Raw genomic sequence first — 15,772 nt, forward strand, 5'->3', positions numbered from 1 at the left:
CTGGAACTGATAGGTTGCCTCCATATTACTACTAATAGTCATTGGACATATCACTAGGGATACTTAGAAGAACATTAGGTTGATATTTCTAGGTGATAGCTTGCTTTCTTGTGACAGAAGGGAGGAGGAAATGATCTATCCAGGTTGTTTGGGATAAGGGGTCATTCTTTTAGAAGACACCTCTAAAGGAGCAAGGATTTAATATTAAGATTCTGTTTGGTGGACTAGGGAATAATAAATGGATAATCATATAGGATGATTCTTGGTATTGGGACAAGTCTCATACAAAAGGAGAATTTCTCAACTACTGTACTATAGATGATTGACTCATGATGATGAATGATGAATTGTCTAAGAGTCATCATCTGACTTTGCTCCTGGTCATCATTTTCTCATTACATTGAGAAATCCACTGTGAATTGCTAAATTTGACATTACACATACCATGGATAGATTGTTAAGATTCAAGACTTCAGTCTTTCAAAAGTGGAAGGTTAAGCCTTGGATTTCTGATCCTCTTCCATATTTGGTCATTTCCTCTTCAAAGGCCTCTTAAATGATTTGTTTTAGTTATCTTTCTATTTTAGTTTTTCATTTCAGAATCTTTCATGCTGCCTATGAATGCTTCTTGCATAACCATTAACAGTTTTTTTTTAAGGTCAGCAACAGTTCTAAAGAAGGTTCTCTAGAGGACTTTTAGAACCTTACCACCTAAGAGTGGGATGCGATAGGAGAGATATACTATGGCTCCATTCTATGCATGTTAGTCTAGTTTTTCAGTAAAAAGGTATTAAAACTGTCCTCAAGATTTAATTGACTCATTGGACCAAAGTTAAGTCCAACTAAACTTTAGGCTATTTATTTAGCTTCTTGGTCATCTGAATACAAAAACACCAAGGGGGAGCTAGAGTTCCTCCCTTAGGATTCTAACCTCATACCATGGGAATATTAATAATACCAGAACTAGAGAGTTATGCCTAGATGAATCAAGGCTATATTCTTAGTGACTGTCCTTTCTTTCTTCTGAAAGTCTTTCCTCTGCTATGGCTCAGTAAACCTTTTGTTAATTGTGGAATGACTTATGAGTAATCTCCTTTCATTCTAGTCTTGGAGTTGAACTACCGTATGTAATTATAATATAATAAAATATAATAAGCCCTGAATTATTATATCTTCCATTGTTTAATAACACAATTTAAAGCATAACTTTCTTTCTGGTCAAAATTTTTTTTCACCTTTAGGTTTTTCCTTTTGTATGAATTATTTAAAATCAGATTGGTTATCATGTCATTGTCTGGGAGTAAACACTTAATCATAAATGATTCATAACATTTTCATTTTCATATTGCTTATGGTTGCCACCCTTCTGATAAAGTTAAAAAGGAAGAGAATTTAATATTAAGGAGATTTTTCTGTATGCCAGGACTGAACCTAGTAGTTCATGACATGATTATGCTATTATGATTCTGAGCTTATAACATAATTATTTTTTACACTATTTCTTATAATCTTTATTCTTTCCCAAAATTAGCCTCTATACAACTCTCCCTCCAGGAGCCAACAGAATCAGAACTCTGTAATGTATACTCACTGTCCATTATACAGTATCAACTAATTCAGTCTAACAATTTCACTTTTTCTCTAATGTAGTATTTCAAATGCTGAGTCAAATGACTGAAAAACTGTGTTTTCTTACAGGAAAGAGAAAAAAAAACCTTGCTTAGTACAGAAACTTACAAATCATTCAAGGACTGAAAAATCTACAAGAGTTCCTATACCAGGATTCACACATCTCAATATGACTAATGGTTCAATGCAAGAAAATAATTCACTTTGTTTCTAAGGAAGGAAAATGAAAATGAAGTCACAAACATCTAATACCTTGAAATTGTGCATATGTTTACAAATTCTAAGCTAGACCTGGAATTTAAGACCAGAAGTACATATATGGAAGTTGTTTAAAATATATATGTTTACATATATGTCAGTTGTTTAAAATTGGTATCCAGATACCAAAATTCTGTTGACAAAAGAATTTATCTTGGGTATCTGGCAAAAATGATACTCCAGGGGTGGCTAGGTGGTGCAGTGGATAGAGCATCGGCCTTGGAGTCAGGAGTACCTGGGTTCAAATCCAACCTCAGACACTTAATAATTACCTGGCCATGTGGCCTTGTTCAAGTTACTTAACCCCATTGCCTTGAAAAATCTAAAAAAAGATACTCCATTTATTTATTCAAAATATTTATAAGTATTTGTTCAGGCACTGTGTGTGTCTATATGTGTGTGTGTGTGTGTGTGTGTGTGTGTGTGTGTGTGTTTGTGTGTGTGTGTGTGTGTGTGTGTGTGTGTGTGTGTGTGTGTGTTGGTGGCACAGATAAAAAGAGGAATGATAGTACCTGCCCTCAAAGAGCTTCAAATCAATTTATTGTGGAAGAGGAGGAGGGAGTAGTGAAAATAACTATAAGATAAGACAGGAAGAGATATGATTGATTTAAATAAAGAATATTAACAAGGAATTCACCAAATAAAGCCATGGTACCAATCAGAAAGTGTTTTGAAGAGAGGGTCAGAATTTATGCACCCCTCATTTTTCCCTATGAAAATACCATTTAGTGAACACTTGTGCATAGCAAAAGCATACTTAATTTGAGCATGTAAAATTTGTAGACTTCCAGGCATGCTGGCATTGTTCTTTTTGACCAGTGTACATTAGTTTTGGCTAAAATAGTGAGCTTCTACTTAGGGAGCATAGTATCTATTTTATCTGGGTTATGGATTATCTAGCACAATTCTATCTAGCTATGCTTTCTTTATAATGGTTTTTTGAAACTTGTTATGATATTAACACACTTGCTTTCCAATAGCTATCAGTGTATCTTTACAGTGGAATGAATAGATTGGGGTCCATGGGCTGGAACCTTGCCTCAGATACTATCTAGTGACCTTGGACAAGTCACTTAATGTTTCTCTGCCTTGGTTTCCTCAAAAGGTTGTTGTAAGGGTGAAAAAGAACATGAATGTTCCAAAGTCTTAGTTCAGTTTTTTTATTTTTTATTTTTATTTTTTTTAGTTCAGTTTTAAGCTTTAATAGCAAAACTAAAAATTTTGGGGTCACCCTATACTCAAGAGCTTTACACACACACACACACACACACACACACACACACACGCTATTATTAATTGAATCAAAAATGGTATTCCTCAAAAAGGACATATCAATCAGTTGTCCTATACTCCAATCACCATTTCCTTTGACTTTCTTAAACAAAATATTCTTTCTGGTCCAAGAGTACCCTACAGGTATTGTCTTTACCTGTTAGAATGTTAAGTTTCTTGAGGTCAAATACTTCTTTGCTTGCTTCACCACTGTGACTGGCATAGCTATTGGCACATAATAAATACATTTTTATTCATTCGTTATTTGGACATGACTGATATTTTGGATGAATGCTTCTTTAGAGAACAGTCCCTATGTTCTAATAACCCATTAAGAAATTTTCAGTTGTGATTTGTACAGTTTGTTGAAGTTTTAAAAAACCTTACCCTATTAATTCTGAAGTATTGAGGGAAACCACATTAGATGTCTTATTTTTCCTTTGGACTCTGATGGTGCTGTATTTCAAGAAGAAATGAAAGGGACGATTTGAAAATTATTTGATATTTTTATTATAATTGCTAAAAATAATACTTCAATAAAGCAATGGTCTTATTCATGTGCGTATTCCCTTCACATATAAAAATTACAACCCATATATACCTTTTCATCCTGAGTGATGATTTTACATATGTATATATATGTGTGTGTGTGTGTGTGTGTGTGTGTGTGTGTGTGTGTGTGTGTGTGTGTACTCCATGTGGTATCTTCACAATGTGCTGGAGGTCTTCCTCTATAATGCATAATATATTTTATAAGTATACCAATGAAGCCCTTGAGTCCATCTTTCAAAGAGTCATCAAAGCACTTACTTGAGAAAGCTTCATTTGGTCATATTCTCTCACACTTAGGCATTTCTTTATTGCTAACTTTAAGAATGCCTACTATAACTTCTCTACCCAAACAAATAAAAAAAGAGAAAAGGATTTATTTATTTAAAAAAATGTATAGTAGCACTTTTTTTATCGTAGTTAACAAATGGAAATCAGAGGAGCTTGTCCACCTATAACAAATTATGGAATATAATGGAATATCATCACCCAATAAAAATTATAAAATGTACAATTTCAGAGAAAACTGGAAAAACCTTTATGAATTGATGTTGAGCAGAGTGAACAGAACTAGGTAAGCAATTTATACAATGATTACATTCTACTGAGGGGGCAATTTCATAACACAGTGGATATAGTGACAGATTTGGAATCAGGAAGACTTGTCTTTTTGAGTTAAAATCTGATCTCAGACACTGTGTCTTTGGACAAGTCACTTAACCTACTTTGTATTTGGAGAAAGAAATTTTAAATCACTTCAATATCTTTTCCAGGAGAAACCCAAATTGGGTCATAAAGAGTTGGGATACACCTGAAAATAATTGGACAACACTATATTATAGAGAAAAAATTTTGAAAGATTTTAGTCATTTTAGTCATTTTAGTCATAAACCATAAGTCAAAAAAAAAAAATGAGAATGAAACAGGCCACTGACCTCTCCTTAAAATGCAGAAAAAGACAAGCATACATTTTTGGATTTGGCTAAATAGGGGAATTTGCTTTGCCAGTAGATATGTAATGAGGTATTTGTTTTTCAGTGTTTTTTTTTTCCTTCCTTAATGAGCAAGGGAAAGTGAGGATAAATCAATTTTTTTGAAAATTGTTACTTGAAACACAAAAATAATAAGCTATCATATTAGAAAAAAATGCATAATGTAGAAATGGAGTTGGGAGTTCCATCACAAACAAGTATTTACACAAGAATACAGGAAATGACACACAGGGTCCAAGGGTCTCTCCCATCCCAGTATTATCTCTGATACAGTGATTCCAAGAGTTAGTTTATGGGAAAACAAAATGGTTGTCCTACATGATCAAAAAAGATTAAAGAAAAAAACTTTCTGATTTTCTATCACTCATTAAACTGTTTATTTTTGGGCTGAGATGGAGGAGATAATATAAACAGAAGCAGTTTCCACACCCCTTGCTTTGTTAGTAAAGCTAATGTCTTATTAAACAGAAAACACTTCCTTTGGTTATCTGATCTTTTTTTTCTGCTTAACCCCTGAGACTTTAAGGCTAAAGGTCTGGATGTATCGAGGTTGCTTAAAGTGAATATAAACCAGAGAAATAGTGGAGAAAAAAATGTCAGATGGTTGAATATATGATCCAAGAATGAAGAATAAACAATTTAATGAGAGATGGAAAATCAGAAAAAATTTTATTTTCTCTAACCTAGTTTGATCATGTAGATCATTTCATTCTCCTAAATATGCACAAATATATTTACCTGTTTTTAGGGGTGAACTGGTCCAGGAAATGCTTCCACTTCCCAATTGTTATTTCCACATAAATAGAGAGATTTTATTATATTTTAAAGGTGGATTTTTAGAAATGTGAACATCATGACTAACTGCCATTCACCACTTAATTGTCTTTTACTTAATGTATCCAATTAAATGTTTGTAGAAATTGAATGGATTTGTAGACAATGAATGGATTATTAATTTGTGAAATGGGGGCAGATGCTCCCAATTCTTTGGGTATTTGTTAGGATCTGGCAGTGAGATTGAGGCCATAAACACACTTCAGTTAAATACAGAAATGAAGAGGGAAAACGTTTACAAAGACAGAGACAAGTGGTAAACAGTGGTATATAGGCTGACAGCAGCATGAGAACAGAATGGATGGTGATGGAAGGCAAACAGTATGGGGAAGGGGAGAGGGAGGAGGAGAGGCAAAGAATGTTATTCACAATTACCGTGGATTAGGCTAGAGAACACTTGTCCATGGAGATGGAGGAGTGCTGGAGGGCAGGAGTTTGAAGTTTCATTTTTTTGTGTGGAGGCAGGGCCCCTCAACTCCTAAATGGGCCCAAAGTTATCACCTTTTTGATGTTTTGCTGACCTGAGGCTCTAGAGGTGTGAATTACACATCATAGGACCAGAAGTCTGATAGCTTCTAGGTAGTTTCTTCTCATTTGGCATATTTTATGAATTTTAGTTAATATATGATACAATTTGTAAATTATGCTTCCTTGATCCTTGGAACAGTATGTGACTTCCAAATTCTCCTTTGCAATTTTATTTCCAGCTACTGCCCCTTTACACCAGCAACTCATTAACTTTCTATAATGACTAGAAAGGGAGAAGTTGGCAAGGGAAAAGATACAGAAAAAGATACAATTTTAACACAATTATCCATGGAATTGGGGACAGAGTTGAGGAAAAAAGTCTTCTTTTTAGAGCAGGGACCAACAAACTACATTCTGCATGCCAAACTAACTTTGATTTACAAAAAATAGGGAGAGAAGAAGAGAGAGACAAACAGAGAGACAGAGACACAGACATAGACACAGAGAAACAAACACACACACACAGACACACACACACACACACACACACACACACACACACACACACACACACACACACACACAGAAAAAGAGACAGAGAATGAAAAAGAAACAATTGAAAAGAATACATTACCTGTCCAAAGGTAGGGTCATATGGGGAAAAGCTGAAGACTGGGAGCAGGTGCCTAGGGGAATTTTTGAAGGGATGCTTCAGGGTAAAAAAGGCAGCTGAGTGAGGGTGGTAAAGCCTAGAGTCAGAAATACTCCTAAGAGGGGAATGAAGGAATGTCTACTGAAGGAATACTTATAACTTACCTACATGTATATTTGTTTCCTGCCTATTTCCTTATAGAGTAGAATAGTTTTGCTCTTTATATGAGCTATTGTTTGTCCTTCCTTTTTCAAAAACGATCAAATGACATCACAAGGGCAATATCTTAACTGTTGGGTGAATTGGACTTCAGTGATCTGGAGGAAAAAATGAGGCTGACAGTTTTGGGAAATATAAGATGTAGCACCACCATGGAGAAGGGCTGCTGGAGAAAAGGAGAAGGCTTTTGGTGTTAAGAATGTGGTCTAAGAAAAGGTAGCCTTTGGGTACCTGAGTGGTGAGAGTGGAAAAGTTACCAGCAATAATTACTGAAGATCAGAACTGTCTATAAACACAATTATGAAGGGGAAGAAATATGTCTTTGGTGACTCTGGTTTCCTGTTTCTGTGTACTCTCAGCATTTCATAATTTCCTGTCCCATTCTTCAGTGGTCCAATGCTGTTAACACTACTTCTTCCAATCTAACAGCCAGTCAAAATTTGTTTTCAATAAATGAGAATCAGTCTCACATTCATGTGAACTATTGTTATTTTTAGAGTATCTTATATGTATAAAACTTTTTTTTTTATCAAAACACCTTATGAAGCAGGTAATACAAGTATCATTAGGCATCTGGCTCAGGGGCTGGAGTGATAGATTTGGATTAGGCAAACTCTAACTTCACATCTTCCCTCAGACACTTAATAACTGTGTAACTCTAGGCAAGTCATTTAACCTTTCAGCCTATTTCCTTATCTGTAAAATGGAATTAATAATAGCATTTACCTCACAAAATGGCTCTGAGGATCAAAAGAGATAATATAAGCATGGCATTTTGCAAACCTTAAAGTGATATATAAATGTTGTTTTCATTATGATTATCATAACAGTGCTACAGGTGAGCCAACACTGAAGTTTCCTTCTGATACCACATTGTAGTGTGGTGATGACCTTGCTTCTCAATGAATATGCAGGTGGAACTCCAAATTCTGGCAGTTCTCACCAAATTGCACAGACTTTGCTATAGGTCTGAGATGGATTTCATCCATTCTGTCATTCTGAGTCTAGCCTATGTTCAAAAATTGGCCACCAAGGGATAAATGTTTTTGGCCACAGCAACTCACAAAGATCTCTACAAATGCACAAAGCAGATTTTAGTCTTCACTGGTAGAGAAAATAGTCATACAAATAAATCCAAGAATCCTGAATTATTGAAATGAATTTAATATAAGAAAATTGATTGAAACCAAAGTACCAACCATTGTAAAGACATTTACATTGTTAAGTCTTATCTTAATTGTAAAATTTAAACATTTTACTCCTTGTAGAGTAGTTGTTAACCCTTTTTATTTATTTGTTTTTATTTTGTTTTTTTGGCAAGGCAATAGGATTAAATGACTTGCCCAAGGTCACACAGCTAGGTAATTATTAAGTGACTTGGGCTGGATTTGAACTCAGGTCCTCCTGACTCCGGGGCTGGTGCTCTATCCACTGCACTACCTAGCTGCCCTCATTAACCCTTTTAAAAACAATCAAAGACTTCTTTGGCAGTTTGGAGAAGCCTATGGATTTCTCAGAATACTGTTTTTAAATGTATCAAATACATAGGACTACAAAGGAAAACAGAGACTAGTTAAAGATGTAAACATTATTATTTTTTTTCATATCCAACTTCATTTTCATCCTGAAATGGACTTCATGTTAAGATTACCTGTTGTGAAGGATTCTCAGGCATCTTCAGATGAAGTAGAAATATTTTTAAGGGACTGGGGAACATTGTAATCGCAACTGAAATCATTTTGTGGTGATCATATTACATGAGTGGTCAGCTATTCTGTGCATAATTTCGGTTTGTGCAGCCTCTTGTTTGGGGGTGCCCTGTTTTTTAAAAACATATTATGTCCATTGAAACTTTATACTTCCATTGCCTAACTGTGTCCCCTTCCTGTGTTCCTCTGGTATCCCATATCCCCAAGCTCTCTTTTGTCCTTCCTATTCTCTAGGGATGCCCCCTATGTCTCCTAGTCTCCTCACTCTCTTCTCCTTCCATCCTTTGTGGAATGGAACAGGCCCACTTTTTAACTCCATATTACTTTATCTTCTCTCTGTTTTTTCCCTAGTTCTTTCAAAATTAAAAATATTCTATAGTAATACTTTATTATTGGCCCAAAGTTTTTTGGCCCAAGTCTGTTTCATTATCCTTTGTGTAACCATACATGAAATAAAGTAGGGAAAACAACATTTTATTGACTCCAAACCATCCCTTTCCCTCAAGAATCCTATGAATTACTAAATTCATAAATTAATAATTAAGGCATATGGTTGACAAAAGTCCTTATTAGAGATTGTGTTCTAGCATCAGGGATCACAACACAAAGCCCTTGAGCTTCCCTAGAATTATCTATTTTCATTTAAACATAACTTCTAGGAACTATTCATTCAACAAATATTTATTGAACATTCACTATGAGCAAGATATTGTGTCAGGTGCTGCTTCTGGGGATAGAAAGAACCTCCAGGACTTTACAATCTAGTTGGTCGATAAGACAAGTACACAGAGACCAGGACAGGGTAGTAAATAAGAGTCACATGAGTGGTAGAGATAAGCATTATAAGAGTTGAGGGAAAGTAAGTTATTTCAAACTAACATAATCAAGAAAGATATCTTAGAGCAGGAGAAGAGGGAAAGAAAGGGAATAAGTTTATTCACACACACACACACACAAAATGAATAAATATATGTGTATATGTATATATTGAAATATCAAATGAGATTTTTTATCTATACATACATAATATATGTACATATATTATTTCATTTGATATAACAACCCTATAAGATAGGTGCTGTTATTACCCCTGTTTTACAGTTGAGGCAACTGAGGCAAGCAAAGAGTAAATGACTTGCCTGGGATCACATGGCATTCAAGTATATGAGGCCAGAATTGAATTCAGTGTGTCTTGATTCCAGGTCCTACGTTCTATTCACTATTTACCACCTTAGGAAAGCAATAGAGGACCACTGACTATTTTTGAGCATGAATAATAGGACTATATAGAGACATAAGAAATATTGTTCTAGTAGCAGTATGAAGGATAAATTTTAGAGGAGCAAAGAGTAGATTTGGAGAATCTGTTAGCAATACATTGTAATAGTATGGGGGAATAATAATGAAGGTCTCTAGGACAGATGGCATCAGTGGAAATTGAGAAGAAGGAAAGAATTTGGAAAATGTTGAAGAATGGTAAATCATCAGTTGTGGATACTGGCTGATATACACAAGATCATATCCTGAGAGTAGCTGAATTTTAGGATCTGGATCTCAGAAGGGGGATTAGGACAGAAAAGAACATCTGCATAGAGTTAGTACTTGAAGTCCAGGGAATAAATAAGGCTTCTAAGGCAAAGTATGGAAAAAGAAGCAGGTCAATGACAGATACTTGATAATACTCAGTTTTTTGAAGATAGAAAGAATGAGAAAAGCTAATGAAAGAAAAAAACATGTAAGATGTTGAGGTAATAAATTCTGGACTAAAACCAAGCAGCAGTCCTTTACATGGAAAAGTTGAGGGAAAAGTACGGTAGCCTGGAATGAATTTATTGGTTGGATGTCTGCATGCTCCATAGTCCATCTGAAAGTTCCAAGAAGGAAACTGACATAATGGAAAGAACTCTGGATTTGGCATCAGAAAACATGAGTTCAAATTTGCCTCAGTTTCCTTAGCAATAAAAAGGAAGGGGTTGGATTAGATGATCTCTGAGGACCTGTTCAGCTCTTAATTTTGAATTATCTCAAGTTATGGGATACAAACAGGCCAAGTTTTGACAAATTTAAGATCATTGCAAACATTTTTTCTCTATCATGACAATTTCAATTCTTTGAAATTTTGGCTTCACAGTTTCAAAATGGGGGTTTGAAAAGTTGTCTCATTTTTTTTAGAGAGAGAATCTAGTAACTTCTTGGGTATAAAGAGAGCAGAGAAGATTTGTCTGAATTTTAAAATACAGATGAAAAGTTTCACAACTGATTTGTGAAAATTGTTGTGGTACACTATCTTCTAAAAATATATAAATAATATGCTGGAGAAAGTATATTTTTTTGTAATTTTTAAAATTTATTTATTTATTTTGAATTTTACAATTCCCCCCCCCCCCAATCTCCCTTCCCTCTCCCCATCCCCCACAGAAGGCAGTCTTCTAGGCTTTACATTGTTTCCGTGGTATACATTGATCTAAGTTGAATGTGATGAGATATCATACCCTTAAGGGAAAAAAAATAAAATATAAGAAATAGCCAAATTACATAATAAGATAATTTTTTTTTAAAATTAAAGGTCTTTGGTCTTTATTTAAACTCCACAATTCTTTCTCTGTAGATGGATGGTATTCGCCATAGCATTATGCCTGATTGTTGCACTGATGGAATGAGCAAGTCCATCAAGGTTGATCATCACCCCCATGTTGCTGTTAGGGTGTACAATGTTTTTCTGGTTCTGCTCATCTCACTCAGCATCAGTTCATGCAAATCTCTCCAGGCTTCCCTGAATTCTCATCCCTCCTGGTTTCTAATAGAACAATAGTGTTCCATCACATACATATACCACAGTGTATTAAATCACTCCCCAGTTGATGGACATTCACTCAATTTCCAATTCTTTGCCACCACAAACAGGGCTGCTATGAATATTTTTGAACAAGCAATGTTTTTACCTTTTTTCATAATCTCTTCAGGGTATAGACCTAGTTGTGGTATTGCTGGATCAAAGGATATGCACATTTTTGTTGCCCTTTGGATGTAATTCCAAATTACTCTCCAGAAAGGTTAGATGATTTCACAGCTCCACCAACAATGTATTAGTGTCCCAGATTTCCCACATCCCTTCCAACATTGATCATTGTCCTTTCTGACCATATTGGCCAGTCTGAAAAGTGTGAAATGGTACCTCAGAGATGCTTTAATTTGTATTTCTCTAATAAGTACTGATTTAGAGCAATTTTTCATATGACTATGGATCGCTTTGAATCCTCATCTGTAATTTGCCTTCACATATCCTTTGACCATTTGTCAATTCAGGAATGGCTTGTTTTTTTTTTTAAAAATTGACTGTTCTCTGTATATTTTAGAAATGAGTCTTTTTTTCAGAAATACTAGTTATAAAAATTGTTTCCCAATTTACTACATTTCTTTTGATCTTGGTTATAGTGGTTTTGTCTGTGCAAAAGCTTTTTAATTTAATGTAATTGAAATTATCTAGTTTGTTTTTAATGTTCTCCATCTCTTCCTTATTCATAAACTGCTTCCCTTTCCATAGATCTGACAGGTAAACTGTTCCTTGATGGAGAGAGTATAATTAAGTAGGAATGAATCAGATGGGAGTTAGGAGGACAGTTGACCAAGAAGAAGCAGGAAGATGAAAGAATGGGCAGGGGAGATTAGTTGATGGACCTTCATGCCTATCCTGATTGATTTCTAAGGGTCATTTCCTAGGGATAGGAAGTCTTGATAAGTCAATAGTTGATAGTTGTTTAGTCACGTCTGACTCTTTGTGATCTTATTTGGGGTTTTCTTGGCATAGATATTGAAGTGGTTATTTCCTTATCCAGCTCATTTTACAGATGAGAAAACTGAGGTAACCAGGGCTAAGTGACTTGCCCAGGATTACATAGCTAGTGAATATCTGAGCAGCATTTGAATTCAGGTCTTCCTGACTCCAGGCTTGTTTCTGTCAACTATGCTATCTAGATGCCCAAGCTGATGGTGATAAAAGAAGAAGAGGAAGAGGAGGAAGAAAAGAAGGAGGAAGGGAAGAAGAATCATAAGAAAAAAGATGTTAGGTAGAACAGGGTAAAGAGGGAATAACTGTGATGATGTTGTTGACTGGTATTTGTGGGCATGCATACACTGGTGGAAACCAATTTTTGGTACTCTTATCCTAGGTAATAGTCATTTTTCTGTATCCTACTCATTTATCAAAACACTCTACCTTCAAGAGGTAAAATCGTATACATGTGAATAGGAACTTTCAGCTTTCTCTCTTTTATTGCCTAGTTTCAAAGAATCCTCTGGTTGACAACAAAGAATTTTCAAGTTCAGTTAGATTATGAGGCAGCATTCTACTTGTCCCTCCCCCAACCTTTCAGTAGTTTCTCTTTTGCCATGGACTTCTCTCATTAGTCCTCTAATTTATTGCTTTCCCTTCTGACCATATCTGTCAGTCTGCCTTCTGCTGAATCTTGAGGGAGTTTTTCCCAATAACATCCTTTTGCTCCCTTTCATGTTGGATGAGAGTCACGACCGAAGTTACAAATGTCCACAGTGCAAACAGCAGGTAGGCTAGAAAAGAGAGAGGAAGGGAAAAAGAGAAGGGGACTATGGAACCAAAATAGGGCTTGAGAACTTGGAATAAGAGAAGGAAATCAGGGAAGGATGAAATTAAAGCTGATGATGATAATTCTGGGAGGAGAGAGCAGTATATACAAGAGTAAATTCAAAGGTTTCTGGAGTCTGATTTATTCTCTATAAATCCCTTGATCTTTATTAATAATACTTTGTTCTCCTTCCTTTTTTCTGGTTATTTTCCCTCATGACTCTTCCCATATTTCTATTTTAACATTAATTCCAAACTTTTTGAACACTTTGTAAAATAAAAAAAAATTAGCAACCATGTCATGGTTCACATTTTGATACTGGGGTCAAACTACAGTGGGTTCCACAGTGGTTGAACAGTTCAATATGAACTAGGAAGGCTCTAATAGGTAGGGCACAAATAGTTTGATTTTTTGGGGATGGAGATGCCTCTAGATTTTGCATATCTCTCTTTTCCTTTGTACTACTGTGATTCTGCTTTGGCCTAGGGCACAGAGCCTTCTTTGATACCAGCACCACTATGTTGGATGGTGCTGTGCCATCATCTCCTATGTCTCACAATCAATAGTAAAGTTCTACAGAGAGACCTTGAAAGTCTCTTTGTACTGCTTCTTCAAATCTTATGTGAGCATTTGTTTTGGGCAAGTTCTCCTTGTAGGTAAATTTAAGTTTGGCAGCCCATAGGAGTGTGCTCTCTCAGAGGACCTCAGTGTCTGCTACCTTCTCTTGTCAGAATCTTCCTAATTCAAATGGAGGTAGTTCTGATTTCTGAGATGGCACTAGCAGGCTGTCTAGGTTCCACAGGCATACAACAATGAAGTCAGGCACAATAGCTCTACAATATTCAATTTAGTAGGCATCTAGTATTTCCCTCCTACCCTTACTTGTGGAGTCTCCCAAATGCTGAACGATGTCAGCGATCGTGTCAACCTCATCATCTATGTGTACGTCCTGGAAAGTATGATGCCAAAGTAAGTGAATTTATTCATAGTATTCAAAATTTCTCAATATGCTGTAACTAGGGTTTCCAGGTACGGATGGTGTGGTACTAGCTGGTAGAGAACCTCTGTTTTCTTAGCGTAGATTGTCAGGACAAAATTAGCACAAATGGCAGAGAACTGATCCATACTTTGTAATATTTCAGCCTAAAAGGCTGTGTGGATTACATCTTTGAATAGGTAGTTGTATCAACTCTCCCTCTACTTTAGTCATGGCATGCAGTCTTTTAAAGGTAAATAATTTACTATCTGTGTAGTAACTGACCTTGATACCATTTTCATCTTCATTGAAGGATTCTGACAACATTGAGGAAAACATCATTCTGACAGCATGGGAGCAAGCACACAGCCCTGCTTAACTCTACTGGTGACTAGGAAAACATGATAGCATAGTCCATTATCTAGAACTCATGCAAGCATGCCATCACTGAGGTGCAATAGGATACAGATGAACTTCTCCAGGCAACCAAATTTTGCCATGACCTTCTACAAGTCCTCAAAAGCTTTGGTCAGGTTGATAAAAGTTCTGTATAGACCTCTGTTCTGCTCTGGCATTTCTTGGCCCTTTCTAAAGTCACACTCACTCTTGGATAGATGATCATCTTTCAGGTAAAGAATAAGTCAAGAATCATGCCAATAATGACTAAGAGAGGTCCCCGGGATGTCTAGGTGGCTCAGTGGATAGAGCACCAGCCCTGGAGTCAGGAGTACCTGAGCTCAAATCAGGCCTCAGATACTTAATTACCTAGCTGTGTGGCTTTGGGCAAGCCACTTAACCCCATTTTGCCTTGCAAATACCTAAAAAAAATAAAAATAAATTTAAAAAAAGAGAGAGGTCCCCATTTCCTGTTTCTTTGTGTCTGTTTATGGAAATGGGAAGTGGAGGCACCCTTGATAGCCTCCTCTTGTCACATTACTCAGAAGATTTCAGTCAGTTTCTAAGAATAGTGGACCCTCTGCCTTGTAGATCTCAGTTACAATGGAATAAGTGCCAGGCTCATAGATAAAGAGATAAAAAGACCCTTTGAAATCTTCAAATCCATCCTTGCCTTTTTTTTTTTAACAGAGACAAGAAAACTAAGACCCAAAGTTTCATGCCCAAGGTTGTTCAAACAGGCCTCCATGAAATATCAAAAAGGTTCTAAGTTTGTTGCCTCACTTTATGCTACATGAAAAGCTTGGGAGAAGGGCAAAATATTATTATTAAAAAATGAACATTCTGAACAGAAAGGAACTAAGAAAGAATGGATACAAAAGCACACATTGTATTATCTAACAAACTTACAAAAGTACTTTATTAAACCAAAGGGAGTGAATTCTCTTTCCTTTTGACATTTTAACTGTTCTGCCCCCCCCAAAAAAAATTCCATGAAAACTTTGATGCTACTAATGTTAAACAATGTATATGTCAGGTTATTTTTGCTAAGCCTGCCCATATTGGGACATGGAGACTATAAAAAGGATGAAATTCCATCCATGGGTAGGGTTTACTGAGATATAAGAATGATGGTATTGGGAGGTGGAACCAAATTGCTTGCATGAAACTAGGAAGCTCCCAGAGCTTATCCCCAAAACAACCTCTAAGTGAGGTTT

The sequence above is a fragment of the Macrotis lagotis genome, chromosome X (assembly GCF_037893015.1).
Source record: "Macrotis lagotis isolate mMagLag1 chromosome X, bilby.v1.9.chrom.fasta, whole genome shotgun sequence".
In the NCBI taxonomy this organism is placed as follows: domain Eukaryota; kingdom Metazoa; phylum Chordata; class Mammalia; order Peramelemorphia; family Peramelidae; genus Macrotis; species Macrotis lagotis.